Here is a 15561-nt window from a genome sequence, read left to right as displayed (position 1 = left end):
CGTCCTCCTTCTATGGGGAAGGTTGTCCTCTCCAACTGAGCGTGTAGCTTTGGGCGGGACACACATGGAGCTGTGAGGGAGGAAGCGGACACCCGCCTAGCCAGTCAGATCAGACAAATCAACCCTGGTGATCAGTGGGTGACAGATGTCACAGCTTGAGGACCCTCACATCCTACTAGTGCCGTTTTTGGATTCAGCAAGTTAAATATACCCAGAAACAAGTCAAATTTTGGTCAGAATCCGGAACAAACCATCCATTGCTCACCTGTAATTCAGAATAAAGCTGCAGAAAATTCAATGAGTCCCTTAGAGCCAAAATAATATCTTGAGTCTATTCTGCCTGAATTTCGAGAACATATCGAGAACAGATCTAATGCATTGAACGCTAATGACAGAAGACCTGGTGAGCTGTGCAAAGATATCAAGAACATCATTCATAAAAAAGCAAAAGGTCATTAAAAATAAAAGAAAAAAAGAAAAGCTCAAACTCTGGTGGAAGAGGCTCTGAAGCTTGCTCTTATTCATAGAGTAGCTATGGGGAAATGATGAAGTAAAAGAGCTGAACAGAAATGTTCAAAGCAAAGCTCAAGAAGACAACGCCAACTAATGTAGCAAAATGTGCAAGACCTACAATTAGAAAAACACAAGGGAGAACCATGCTCAATGTATCTTAAATGTAAAGAAATCAAAAATTCAAACTTCAAGTTGCAATCTTCAGATTCCATGGGCACAATCTTGACGGATGCAGGAAGCATCCAAAGAAGATGGAAAGATACACAGAGTCACTGCGCCACAAAGAACTGATCAACAGCCATACACTGCAAGAGGAAGCACAGAAGCAGGGACCAAAGTTGCTGAAAGAAGGTCAAGCTGATGCTGCCCGGCTATCAAAAGATATAGAGCCTGGGGTCTTAAAGACTTGAAAGTAAATAAGTGGCTATCTAGCTCAGAGGCAACAAAGCCCCCAGGGAAAAAGTGCACCAGCCTGGGTGATCACGAGGTGTCGAAGGGATCAAATATCAGGCATCAAAGATCAAAAAATAAAAACAGTGTGAATGAGGGGGAGTGCAGATGGGGGACCCAAGTAGGCAACTGGACATCCCCTTACAGATGGGTCTCAGGGAGGAGATGAGCCAGTCAGGGTGCAGTGTAGCAATGATGAAACATACAACTTTCCTCTAGTTCCTAAATGCTTCCTCCTCGCAACCTCATCCCATCCCTGGCCCCACTATAATGATCCCAATTCTACCTTACAAATCTGGCTAGACCAGAGGATGTACACTGGTACAGATAGGAACTGGAAACACAGGGAATCCAGGGCAGATGATCCCTTCAGGACCAGTGCTGAGAGTGGCGATACTGGGAGGGTGAAGGGGGTTGGGGAAGAAAGGTTTCATGAGGGAAGGGGATCATGGAGGGAGGGGAAAATAAGGAGCTGATGCCAAGGGCTCAAGTAGAAAGCAAATATTTTGAGAATGATGATGGCAACAAATGTACAAATGTGCTAGACACAATGGATGGATGTATGGATTGTAATAAGGGTTGTACAAACTCCCAGTAAAATGATTTAAAAAAAAAAAGTCAAGCTGCACTGCTTGCATTTGTCAAAAACAAGGCTCCAGGAAATGGAATACCAACTGAAATGTTTCAGCAAGTTGATGAAGCACTGCAAGCATTCATATATGCCAGGGAATTTGGAAAACATCTACAAATGACTGGAAGAAATCTCTCTTTGGATGCATTAAAAAGAGAGAGAGAGAGAGAGAGATTTCCCCAACAGAATGCTCATAGAATAGAACAGTATCTGTCACCAGCCCCAGCCAGTCCTCTGGCTTTGGGTCTCGGCTCAAAGGCAGTCCCTCTGGGACATGGGGTTAGAGTGAATGGTGTGACCCTTTGCTGGGCATGCCTACACAGTATGGTGTGCTGGGCCCCTCTAGGGCTTCCCATATGGGTTCCAATAATTTTCTTCCCTTTTGCTTAATAAATAAAGAATAGTATCACTGATATCTCATGCAAGTACAGTTTTGCTGAAGATGATCAAACAATGGCTGCAGTAATTGACAGGGAGCTGGTGTAGGTTCAGGTTGGATTTGGAAGAGGAAATGGAAAAAAGGGTACCATTGCTGATGTCAGATGAATATCGACTAAAAGCACAGAAAGCAGAAATATATTTACTTGTGGTTTTTTTTTTTTACAATGGCAAGGCATTTGACTGTGTGGATAATAACAAACTATGGATAGCCTTGAGAAGAAGAGAAATTCAAAGCACTTTTTAGTGCACATGAGGAATGTATACACTGATCAAAACACAGTTGTGTGAATACAACAATGTTTAAAATTAGAATATGTTTTAGAACAAAAGATGGTTAAAAATCAAGAAAGGTAAGTGGTTGGGTTGTATCCTTGCACCATACTTATTCCATCTGTTTGCTGAGCAAATCATCAAAGAAGTAAAGCTCACTAACAGCCTGGTGTCTGCAGATGGCATTCTTCCTTGGTGCAAGTAAGGGGGACTTGAATCACTTCCTGGTGAAGATCAAACACTGCTGCCTTCATTATGGATTGTAGCTGGTTAAGGAAAACAAAAATATCCACAAATGACCAATAAACAACATCCAGATAAATGGAGTAAAAATGAAGCTGTAAAAGAGTTTATTTAACTCAGAGCCACAATCAACGCCCAGAGAAGTAGCAGTCAAGAAATAAAATTACACGTTGCATTGGAAAACTCTGCTGGAACAACCTCTTTAAAGTGTTCAAGAGTGTACATCTCACTTTGACGATGATGTACCTGCCCTAAGCCAGGTTTTTTTTTATTTGCCTCATATGCTTGTGAAAGTTAGATAATGTTAAGAAAAGCCTATAAATTGTTTGTTTGTTGACCTTTAGGAGTGTTTTCCAGTCGAATCTGAAGTAATGCCATACCCTGGCCCCAAAGTCTATTTTTGGTATTCCCCAGGGACTTCATTACCTCACTCCCCTTATTGTTCTGTTGCACACCCTCAGTGCTTTGCCCCAGTGTGGAGGGCAAGATCAGGCACAATTCCCATGCTGTGTCTCCATTGTTGTCACCTGTAGCGCTATGGGTCAATGAGGGACAGCCTGTCTCATGGTGGAGCCAGCCCTCTGGTTCTCTCTGTGCACTGGCTGCTCTGAGCAGAAATATCGTCCTGGGACTTCGTGGGTCAGGGTGTCTCCCACTCTCTTTTTTAACATTCTAAAGAAGACTTATGCAGCTGACTTACCTAATGCAAAGTATCTTTTACTCTTGACTGCTGCTTCCATGAGTATTATTGTGGATCCAAGCAAGACAAAAGCCTTTAAACTTTAATCTTTTCTCCATTGATCATGATGTTATCTATTGGTCCAGTTGTAAGGATTTTGATTTTCTTTGCATTTAGTTTTAATCTACACCGAAGACTGCAATGCTTGATCTTCATCAGCAATTGCTTCAAGTCCTTTTCACTTTCAGTCAGCAAGGTTATGTCATCTGCAGTTAATAAGCCTTCCTTCAATCCTGATGCCATATTCCTCTTCATTTACTCCACCTTCTCTGATTGTTTACTGAACATACAGACTGAATAAGTGTGGTGAGAGGATAGAAGCCTGACACACACCTTTCCTGATTTAAACCCATGCAGTATTCCCTTGCTCGGTTCACATAAGTGCTTCTTGACTCATGTATAAGTTGTGCAGAAGCACAATGCAGTGTTCTGCAGTGCCCATTCTTCTCCAGGCCATCCATAGTTTGTTATGATCCACATAGTCACATGCCTTCACATAGTCAATGAAACACAGTGAAACTGGTTCTGGTGCCTTCTGCTTTGAGTCAAGATCCATGATACATTGGCAATAATATCCCTTGTTCCACGTATTCTTTTCAATCAGGCCAAAATCTCTGGAAGTTCTTTGCTGATGTACTGCTTTAACCATTGTTGGATGATCTTCAGGAAAAAAAATTGTACTTGAATGTGATATTAGTGATATTTATGTGTAGATGAGCAGGATGTGTGTCACCTTTCTTTGGAATGGGTACAAATATGCATCTCCTCTAGTCAGCTGGCAAAGTAGCTGTCTTCCAAATTTTCTGGCTTAGATCAGTAGGTGCTCACAGTCCTTTATTAGCTTACTGTAACATTTCAGTTGGTATTCCACCAATTCTGGAGCCTTGTTCTTGTTCTTGGCTTATGCTTTCAATGCAGCTTGAACTTCTTCCATAAGCATAATTGGTTCTTCCTTTTATGCTGCCTTCTAAAATGGTTGAATGCTCACCATTTCTTTTTTGCACAGTTATTCTGTGTATTCTTTCCATCATATCTTGATGCATCTTACATTGTTCAATATTTTGCTCATAGAATCTTTCAATAGTGTGACTCAAAGCTTGAATTTTCTTGAATTCTTTCAGTGACAGATATGTTTAGCATGTTCTACCTTTTTGGTTTTCTTACTCTAGGACCTGGCACGTTTTATTATAATATTTGACTTGATTAGAAAACTATAAACAACAGTTAAGCACTGAATAAACAGCCGAGCAAGCACTATACACACATGTGCATACACAATACAGGAGTTGATATGATGCACTTAGGAGTCTACGTCATTATATACCGAGAATAATAATTCACCAGGAGACAGCACTCTCACCATTAGAATATTAAAATGTTAAGAATAACCACAGCCAGTAATAGCAAGGATATTGTTGGGGGGATGGTTAGACAGTGCAACCGCCTAGGAACTAGCAGTTTCTGCAAAAGTTGTATACATATATACCTTAATACCCAAGAATTCCATTCCAAAACATTTATCTAGAACTTACAGAGTATTTATGTTTAGAGATTATATGTGAATGTTCAATATGTATTTAGTCATATATATCTAACTGAGAGAAACCCATATTTCCATCCCAGAAGGGACTAGATAAACAAATTGTGGTATAGTCATACAATAGGATACACTCAGAAATAAAGAAGTGCAGTTGTTGACATGTGAAATAACTTGCCAATCTCAAAAAACATTATCCCAGGGAAAGCAGACAGTCACAAAAAGTATATAATGCTTTGAATCTATTTATATGAAATTCAAGAACAGGCTAAAGTACACATTTATCTTTGATACCAGAAAGTTTGGCTATGAATGTGAATCCTATGTTGTGCTGGAAATGGTCTTAATATTTTTGGAGATTTGACTGACAATAAATGTATGCATTTTCCAGAATCCATCAAATTTTCACTTAATATAAATGATTTTCATAGTTTATGTTAAACATCAACTAAATAAAAATAAGCCAAGAATCTGTGACAAAATTTTGTACTAACACAAAAAGACCTCAAGATTAGAAAATAAGGTATCAGAAAGGAAAAAAAAAAAGAGAGAGACTGGAGAAGATGCACGTTGAATTAAGTAGCTAACTCCTAATTGTAGGTTTTGTGAATCGGAAATATTTTACAGAAAGATTAGCTTATGTTAACACAAGATTGAATGAAAAAAAGAGGGATTGGTGAAGAAGAAAATGGGAGGAGGGATGTGTCAACTAATATTTATTGATTGTGTTTTATATAACACACTTTGTGATGTAGGTATCCCATGTAGAAACAAATATCTGAGATAGCATCTTTTAGAGATTGCTTATTATTTTTATTTACAGATAATGAAAGAGACACAACATTTTAAATAAAAAACTTTAAAGTCACAAAAGCAGACCGTGATAGAAATATGAGGTTGTGGAAAAATTGGAGTTAAATGTTTGTATTTAAGATTTGATAACCATAGAAACCTGCATTCCTGAAAGTTTGGTTTTCTACCACCCTGAATCTGTGTTTCCTTTTGGGGGGAAGGAGGTCATCCAAAGTTCAGTAGCAAGAAGATGGGTTCCTACTCTTAGTGTTTGAAGACCACATGGTTTTTGCCTGGCTTCTAGGTGGTTAAGTTTCAGGTCCTTTGATGATTTTCTATCACACAGGAGGAAGAAGTGATGATCTAAGTGCAGAATCCACGATCTAGCAGCAAAAAGATTTGTCCTTATAAGAAGAGCAGACACACTTTGCAAAAATTAATAGATTAAATAACAGCATAAAGAGAAAGAAGAGAAGCTTTGACAAAAGGAAAGCCCACTCTCCAGTAACTAATAGCCTGGATGTGTTCCACTTATTGTAGTAATCCATATTCAGATATTAATATTCTAAATTTTGTAATAATATTCAGAATAAATTAATAGCTCAAAGTAGTTCAACTGTTTCTGGAGAAGACCTCCTTTACCCTGGAAAAAATAAAGGAGATCAGACTACAAGCAGTCAAAATCAAGGTAACTAAGAGTGGGAAGATGGAGAACATTTGTACAATCCCTGGGCTAGTGTTTCTTTCTCGTTAACAGGAAGGGATATGACTAGTTGATACAATCAGCCCTTTTTAGTTCTAACATTCTTCCACTTACAGTTTTAGAAGTTCATTAAAATGTGGTTTAGTAAGCTACTTCATAGCTGGTATTTCTGTTCTATACTTACTACTGCCTCCACCCAGACAACAAAGTGGGGAATTCTTTCCCAGCTCACTTGCTTCAACTCTCCTGAGACTCCAGGTGTGTTTGTCTAGGTGAATTAGAGAAACAAATCCACAGGAACTCAGGTATAAGAGAGAGTTTTATATAAAGGGTAAGTGCACTTCAAGAAAACATCCCAACCCAGTGCTGTTCAAGCCCACAAGTCCAACATTAACCCGTTAACCCATATGTCCAACAGTAATCCACAAAGTCCTCCTCCATCTCACAAAACACACACACTATGATGCTGACTGCAGGAGGAAAGCCGAGTCAGTGAATGTATAATCATCTCAGCGCTGGCAGGAGTATCCACCTGACTGCTCCAGCACCCAGGGCTGCATCGGGGTAGGTTCATGTGGCTTCTCCTTAGGGATGTCTTACAGGAAGTGAACCTTGCCAGATGAAGAAGGGAACTGGCTAAGGCAGCTGAACCCTGGTCCGACCATCACAAAGCAAGAGACCCGAGAACTAGAAAGGCGAGGCTCACTGAGCCATTTATCCCTCTGCCCTTCAATTAACCCCATATGTGTTTATCAGCAGGTTGGCACAATAAACTAACTACCTCACCAGGGAAACTTTGCTCTTGCTTCTTTTTGTCTGAACTACTTTGTCTTTCCCCAGATTAAAAGCCATTCAGTGAATGTAAAGGCAATTTAGTTTCTACATAGTCCTTGCAATAAGAAGACTAATCCTATTGCTAAGAAGAGATAAAGAGTTTCTATATTTTTAAAATATGTGCAGCACATCTAAGCCTGAGAAAGAAGAAAAACGTTTAAAATAAGTAACTAGCAACAGTTTAAAACAGAATAAGATCAACTTTATATATATATAAAACAAAAAATTCATATATATATATATATATATATATATATGAAAGGTTTTGAATGGAAGAAGTGAGTTTATGGAAAGGGGATACTTTGGGGGGGGGGAATCCAAAGGGCTTTCATCTAGCCTAAAAAGCCTAATTATATTTTATGTTAGAAATATTAGCCTGTTCTTTTCTGGCATAATATTTCTAAGTATTTTAATAGAAAATTATCTTTGACTTGTAAATTGGGTCTGATATTATTAGTATAATGATTAGCTGTTGCTTTAGAAATAAAAGCATTTCTCAGTCCTGTCCAAGCTCCACTTAGTAGGCACCTTTATCCTTATACTCTCACCAGCTCATTTAAAAATTAAAAATATATAAACAATAGCATTAATATAATCCTGGAAATACAGCTTTAAAGAATAATACTTCAGTTACTCTGTGGTAGTACCTCTCATAGAAAAGCTAACTTAATGTTTAGTCTTTAGGTTTCTCGTGCGCACACACACACACACACACACACACACACACACCTGCCACTGAGTGGATTGTGAGCCGTGGCTTGCTCTGTGTCAGAGGACAAATACAGTGCATAGCATTTTCAAGGGCTTGTTCCAGCTTTCTTCTGAGGTATCTCAGGGGAGAATTTAACCACCAGCCTTTTCATTGGTAGCCAGGTGTATTAAATATTTGTACCACCAAAGGACTCCAGATTGTTTTAGACATACCATAGATATTACCACAACTGTGTTTAGACTTAAGATGCAATACTATTCATTGCAATCCTACTTCTGACAACTTGCAGATATCTATTTTTAATGTGTAAATGGGTTCTTTGATTTCGAAGTAGCAACACATGCATTTAGTACCTGCCTTTCTTAAAAGACAACTTACAAAATGTCAACTGCAATTAAAAATAATGTCGAAGAGTCTTTGTAGGGAATTATTTTTCTTACGTCCTTTTTCTGCTAGAACTCTATCAAGAAGAGATTTGCTTCCTAAGTATCATTTTATTTCCTAGATACCACCGTTGACCGATGGTGTCTGAGGCCTTTGAGTCTGTGCTTTGTACAGCAGAACGAAACACTGTTGGTCCTGCCCCAGCTTCCCAGTCATTGCCATTGTAAGCCCATAGCTGTAGCCGTTGTGCCAGCCTATCAAACTCAGAGGCTTCCCATTTCCCTGCGAGGTGTGACTTTGTCCTGTATGAAGCCTGCTCCTGGGACTGGCTCCTCCTGGAACTTGCCCAACACACGCGAGACTACATTTCACCATCTTAGTCTCTAAGGAATAGTCTGACTATAATCCTTCCAACTCAGATTTCACTGTTTTTCTGGCGGTCCATGGTATATTTAATACTCTTGGACAATTCCACAATTCAAAGGCATCAATTTAATTCAGGTCTTCCTTATTCACCATCCAGTTTTAGCATTCATATGATATGATTGAAAATATCATGGCTAAGATCAGGTGCACTTTTATCTTCAAAGTGACATATTTGCTTTTCCCACATTAATTTCTCGGGGGTGGGGGGGTTGCGGTGGTTTGTTTTTCCAAGAAGATATTCCAGGTGTAATACCAAAAAAAAAATCTGCAAAACTCCCCAACCTACTGCCACAGAGTGCATCCCAGTGCGTAGAAACCCTGCACAGGGTTGTGCAATGCTGACTTAGCAGTGCCATCTTTTCTACCCTTATTGTGATAGTTCTTCTTGACCTAGTTATGAAAACATTTTGTTTTCTTTGGTTGCGATACAATATCACAGGTTGCAGTTTTTTTCTCCACCAGTGTGTGCTTCAAGCCTTTTCCTCTACCACCAAGCAAGATTGTGTGGTCCACATATTGCAGCTTGATAGAGCCTTCCTTCAGCCCTTGCCCTGTGTTTTCATTGTTATGCTTTCTTTGATACTTTTTTACGGCAGGTGTCAGTCTCGCAGGCATAGTTCTGCCTTTGTGAATGAATGTTATTGAAAGTTTTACCCCCATCTCCAACCCTCATGGTTCTTGTAAATAGTGTCCAGTCAGTTAGGCTTTTTAACCTCTAAAGTCAACAACTCAGGTATTTCAATAGAAAAGCCATTCTATACAGGTGTACTTTCCTTTTGTACAAATGGTTTTAAATTTTATATCATTGGCTAAATTAATGTACTGTCAATATTATTGCCTAAGGTGCATGGGGTGGTTTATAATGTTCTCTTGCATAAAATGATAATGATGTGTCTAAAGTGAATCAGAAACATATATGAACCTGTGTTAGTCTGGGTACTTTAGGGAAACAAAGCCACAGAAACTCATGTGTAAGAGAGAGTTTTATATAAAGTTAAGTGCGTATCAAGAAAACATCCCAACCCAGTGCTGCCCAAGCCCACAAGTCCAACATTAATCAATTAACCCATATGTCCAACAACAATCCACAAAGTCATCCTTCATCTCACAAAACACACACAATGATGCCGACTGCAGGAGGAAAGCTGAGTCTGTGAATGTGCAAGCGTCTCAGCACTGGCAGGGATCTCCACACGGCTGCTCCAGCTCCCAGGGCTGCATCAGGGTGGGTCTATGTGGCTTCTCCTCAGGGATGTCTTGCAGGAAGTGAGCCTTGCCGCTAAAGCAGGGAACTGGCTAAAGCAGCTGCACCCTGGTCTGACCATCAGAAAGCAAGAGACCCGAGAACTAGAAAGGTGAGGCTCACCAAGCTATTTATCCCTCCACCCTTCAACTAATGCCACGTGTCTTCATCAGCCAGGTTGGCACAAAAATCTAACTACCTCAGAACTCTAGATACATGAATGGATTTGGGGGATCACAATTAATTGTAACCCTAACCTAAGAACAAGCAGTTCTTATATGACACAGCCCTGCTCAGTACTTTCCCTCATGAAAAGATCACTGACATTATTGGTGCCGTACCAAAATATGGTAAAGCAGTCAGATGGCGCCTGGCTATCAGGAACAATAGTGTCTGGGGTCTCTTAAAATAAACAGTCATCTAAGTGAAGACTCAACTAAGGCCACCTGGAGAAGCACACCAGGTGCCCGTGTGATCCAAGGATCATGAATAATAGAAACCAAATTTGGAAGAGGAAGTGGCATCAGGGAATATTCTCTGAACACCTGAGTTGCTGAAGGTTCTGGATGACGGTGGAAGTCCCAGATCCATTTGCACGGTCCCCACATGGATTAAGCCTCAAATAAATTCCCTCCTACTATAGGCTAGGGCTCCCAGTAGACTTACTATCAGATCGAGTGCTTTGTAATGTTGAATATGGCAGATGGAGTTAGGTTAAAATGCAGCATTGTGTCATATGACTTCCCTTTTGACCCATTGCAACAGTTTCAGGTTTTAATATTTTCTGCTTTCTTTTCTGTTGAGGTTTATCTATGTTTTCCTTTGTCATTGTTTTTGGTTTTTTTTTATGGTGTATGATTCTAGTAACTGGATTAATATTTACATATGGACATGGTAAGGAAAGAGGGAGGGAGTGGGGAATTGACAGAAATAAACACAAGAGAGAAGAAAATGTTCTTCAATTAATTCTGGTGATAATTCCACAACTCTTTTTAATATGACTCAACTATTAAATTGTGTGATATGTGAATTATATGTTAATAAAACAAGATTTTACAAGGAGTCTTTCTTCAGTCCTGGTGCTAAATTCTCTGCATGTCATTTAATTTCCCAATTATTTGTTTTCACACAGATGGAACTTGTATGGTGAAAGGATACAGCTGTGACATATTTTAACCTTATTTTAAACCATGCAAGATACCCCTGTTCTGTTCAAACAGCTTATGTCAGTCTAGGTACACAGTACATGTACATGAGCCTGTCACAGTGTCCTCTAGAGCACAGACAGTGGATGAAAATGCCCTTGTGAGAGTTGAGGTTATGAAATGTATCCATTGCTCATTCTAGGTCATTTAAGAAAAATCTATATTCTGTATCATGGCGACCCTGTGGAGCAGGGTATAACTGCACCCAAGGGTTTCTAGGCTGTACATTTCACAGCAGCAGACTGCAAGATCTGTCTCCCAGAAGTGGCTTTCTAATGGCTTCTCATCTAGTTAGCAGCTGAGGACTTAACCAGCGCACAGCCAAGAGTCCCGAGGAGGAGATAATTCCTTGAAGCCGTCAGGGAAGGTTGTCTGGCACTTCATTAATTCATCCAATTAGCAATATTTGCTAAATGTCTGCTATGGACAAACATTAGTATACAGTCTTAGAACTTAATGAAAAAAGCTCACAATAGATCCTGCTTTAACTTGTGGAAGATAAAGAAATGTATATCTATATCTATCTATCTATCTATCTATAGAGAGAGAGAGAGAGAGAGAGAGAGAGAGAGAGAGAGAGAGAGAGAGAGAGACTGGATGGGACAAGAGTATGATGGATTTTGAAATAGAAAACTGAGTAAAACTAGTCAGCGGTTAACAAAAATATGCTACATAACAAATTATTCCAAATTTCAATTACTTAAAGGAAGAACTTTATTCCCAGTCATATGTCTTTGACCATTAAATTAGTCAGGGTGACTGCTTTAAGCTCAGAAATCTCTGCTGCAAGTCGGTTGAAATGTCTGTGTTCCATGCGTCTTGGTACAGACCATCCTGCACACTGTTGCTCGCGGGAATGGCAGGAAGGCACAAGGACAAGCCCTGCTGTAAGCACAGTGCACTTGCAACGGCACCCGGCATCACCAACGTAAACTCCAAAGCTTGAAGAGATGCATTCCACTCGCTCTGGGAGGGAGAGTGATCACCACGTATGCTGAAGATAACAGTCATGGAAAAAGTGTAACATGTTTGATGAAAAGCCAGAGATCCGCATGATTGCAATAACGTCACAAACGGAGAGAATAGCAGTTACTGGGTACACATGGAGGCAGAAGCCCACTCCGGACATTAGAAACCAGAGTAAGGACCTTGTTGTAAGATCTTAAGAGTGCAGTCACTTTGGCAGGCCTTTTAAAGGGGGCGGTGTGTCTCAACGTGGAGTGCTGAAAGTGAGGAGGACTTGAACCACTGATCGATGGAGACCAAGCCCGGCAGCCTTCGCATCGGTTACAGCTCAGTGCCAAGAACACAAAGAACCAAGAAACTATCAAGATAAATAGGAAGAAAATAGAAGTTGTCAAGGATTTCAATCGACTTTGCACCACAATCAATGTTCATATAAGCAGTCAGCGTGTAGCACAGAACGTGATGTGTTAAAGCTCAAAGATGTCACTTTGAAAACCAACAGGGCGCCTGACCCAAGCCCAGGTAGTTTTAATCATCTCACATTGCTGCTGCATTGACTTGATGGCAGCGAGTTTGGAGTACCCCTGTGGGTTTCTGAGATTGCCAATGTTTATAGGACTAGAAACCCAGTCCTTCTCCTGCCCTGAGGCTTGTGATTTCGAACTACTGACCATGCTGATTGCAGCCCAACTTGTCACCACAACACCAACACCGCTTTGTGCTAAATCCCAACGTTCTCACATTTTTGTGACTTCCCTGTCAATTTGTCCAGGCTCAGTTCGGAAAGGACCTCCTCCTCACCTAGGGGCTGCCTACGCTCTATAAAACTCAGAACCATCAAAGGAGAAGGTGACTGGAAACGTTTTCTTTTCACGTTTTAATTTTGGTCTTGTTCTTACAAGGGCAGTGATATGAGCCTGGCCCATAGTGGGTAGTGATTTTGTGGATATCATCATATGTTCTTAGATATGAAAAAGAGAAAAGATGACATGATGTCACTGATGACTGTAGCTTGAAGTACATTTAGTTAAATACAGTGAATCATAAAAGTGCAAGGCCTAGGTAAAGCACATATTGTAATCAGAGCTTAAATTGCAAAGCAGGATTACAGAAATCCATCACTAACTTTCCCCCAGCTGAATTAGCTATAAAATTGCAGGATCAGAGGTAGGGAGCGCCCAGGGGAAATGAGCCGGGAGCTTGCACAGAGGATGAGAGCTGCATGTATACACATAGGTTAGGAGATTGGACATTGGAGTTTTATCTAAATCCCCAGGATCTGAGTTATTTGTACTTGTGTGTGATAGACTAGGTGTGTGGGTGGGCACCTGCACATATCTATTTCTATGTCTATAAAGTGGACTTTAACTGGACAGAAAAATCAATTGAGTTTACAAAGCGATTGACAGCATTGTTTATTCAGATGAGTCAGAGTTACAACTCCAAACCAGAGAACCCATTTAGAGGAATGGAGTAAATCCACAATGTATCCTAAACTCTCAGCTAATGGATGCGTATCAGTCTACAGAGCTGCTTTTAAATGATTTTTTTAACTTGAATGTCCCAATTAGGTAGGAAAACAGTAAGTAAAGGTTAACAAAATGCACACAGTTTAAAATGAAAGCTACAACAGAAAGGCATGCCAAATATGGAAAAATGTTCAAGTTAGTTGGAAATGTAAAGTAGTATCTCAATTCAATTTACAAATTGTGTGTAGTGCATTCAGGAGCTGTAAGCATTCAATGGACAGACATTAGAACTAGTGAGAGCCATTTCCTTTTAGCAGGTTACAGTTCACCATAAGCCACACGAACAAGCTACTGATGTATGCGTATTAGAAACTGGGGAGAGTTGAAGTTGATGGGGTACTTTTTAAGATTCATTTTTGGAATGGTTTGTGTCAATTAGGTTGTAAAACACAGCCAACCTTTTAAAGATGAGAGACGCTGTCAGAAAGGGAAACATTGTGAACTCAAGAGGAAGATGGAAGACAAATTCCAGGTGGTAGAAATGCCATATGCTAAATCATAGCTGTTAAGGTGTAAAAAAAGTTTGTCGAGCTCAGGAAGTTGTTAACGAGATGATGAAATCTATGAAAGTTCAGGAAAAAATATGTAACTCTGTCAACGTTTTTCCTGAGTTCTGCAATTGGCAGATTACCTGAACTTCCAGATTATACTTCCAAAATGGCAATTTTTCAGAAATCTCTGCTGATGAAGGAACTTTGAATAATTGCCTAGTATAGGTCATCTTAACCCATAGTAGAAGCCCCAAAATCTGTGCTATACAGATGTCACAATAGACAGGTACGCAGATCAGAAAAACGCACTTTAAGTGAGCAATTCCTTATGACCCCAAGCTGGAGTTTCTGATGGCTCTTTATTAGTTACTGTGACAATGAGGTAAAAGTTAGAAAGGTTACAAAGCAAAAATCATTTAGAATAAAAATATTTCATCAAACCTCTTAGAAAACTGCCAAGACTTCTGCTATTAAAGACATGATTTTGGTTGGTGTTTCCTAGGAATTTTTTTTTTTTTTGGTGCAAATATGCACAAAAATCCTCCACCTCCCTAAAGGAAAGGAGTAACAGATTTAAATTTATACAGATTTGCAGTCAGATAAAGTTCATCTACATCCTAAATATTCTCTACCTAGGACAAAAGTTAAACATTTCACACTCCCACCCCTCATCCCCCACCCAGAAAAAGAGCGTCTGTAATCTAGTTTATTTTTAATCATTTGAGAGTATTTATCACGGATTCTAGTAATTCTTTCAGACTTTTATATATTTAAAGCGATTCTTGCATTATAATTGAAAACTTATGTGACTTACTTAAAATGAATGTTAATTATCTTCCCATCCCCACTGCCCCACTCCATTTTTCAGTGCCAGTAATTTGGTATCTATTTCATCACTATGCTTTTGAGTTTCTTTTACTGAAGAAATGGTCATTTGAGGAAAAAAGGAGCCCCCCCTTTTTTCTTTTACAAATCTCTCTCTCTCTCTCTCTCTCTCTCTCTCTCTCTCTCTCTCTCTCTCTCTCTCTCTCTCTCTCTTTCTCTCTCTCTCACACACACACACACACACACACGCACACACTATTTTTTGGCATTCTATTTTCAGTACAAAAGCAGAGAAAGTAATTAATTTAAAAATCATACAACTATATGAGATTTTTTAATGTCTCCATTTAGATAAAGGGTTCTTTCACAAGATACTTTGATAGTGAAAAGAAAACAACTCTATCCTCAGAACTCTATCAGGATCATAAGTACAAAGTCTTTTTTAAAATGTCCTTTGTGCCCCCTAATGGTAGAAAATCAGAAAGCACAACATTTTACCTTTTTTTACATTTTACACTTCTTTCCCACCTAGTCATCTTCTATATGACATTAGAAACTCTGGAGGTAGAGTGGGTTATGCGTTCTTTGAGCTATTGTCTAGAAGGTCAACAGTTCAAACCCCCCAAC

The sequence above is a fragment of the Tenrec ecaudatus genome, chromosome 6, assembly GCF_050624435.1.
Source record: "Tenrec ecaudatus isolate mTenEca1 chromosome 6, mTenEca1.hap1, whole genome shotgun sequence".
NCBI classification, from domain to species: domain Eukaryota; kingdom Metazoa; phylum Chordata; class Mammalia; order Afrosoricida; family Tenrecidae; genus Tenrec; species Tenrec ecaudatus.
The sequence above is the reverse complement of the archived record's forward strand: the minus strand, read 5'-3'. Positions refer to the sequence as shown.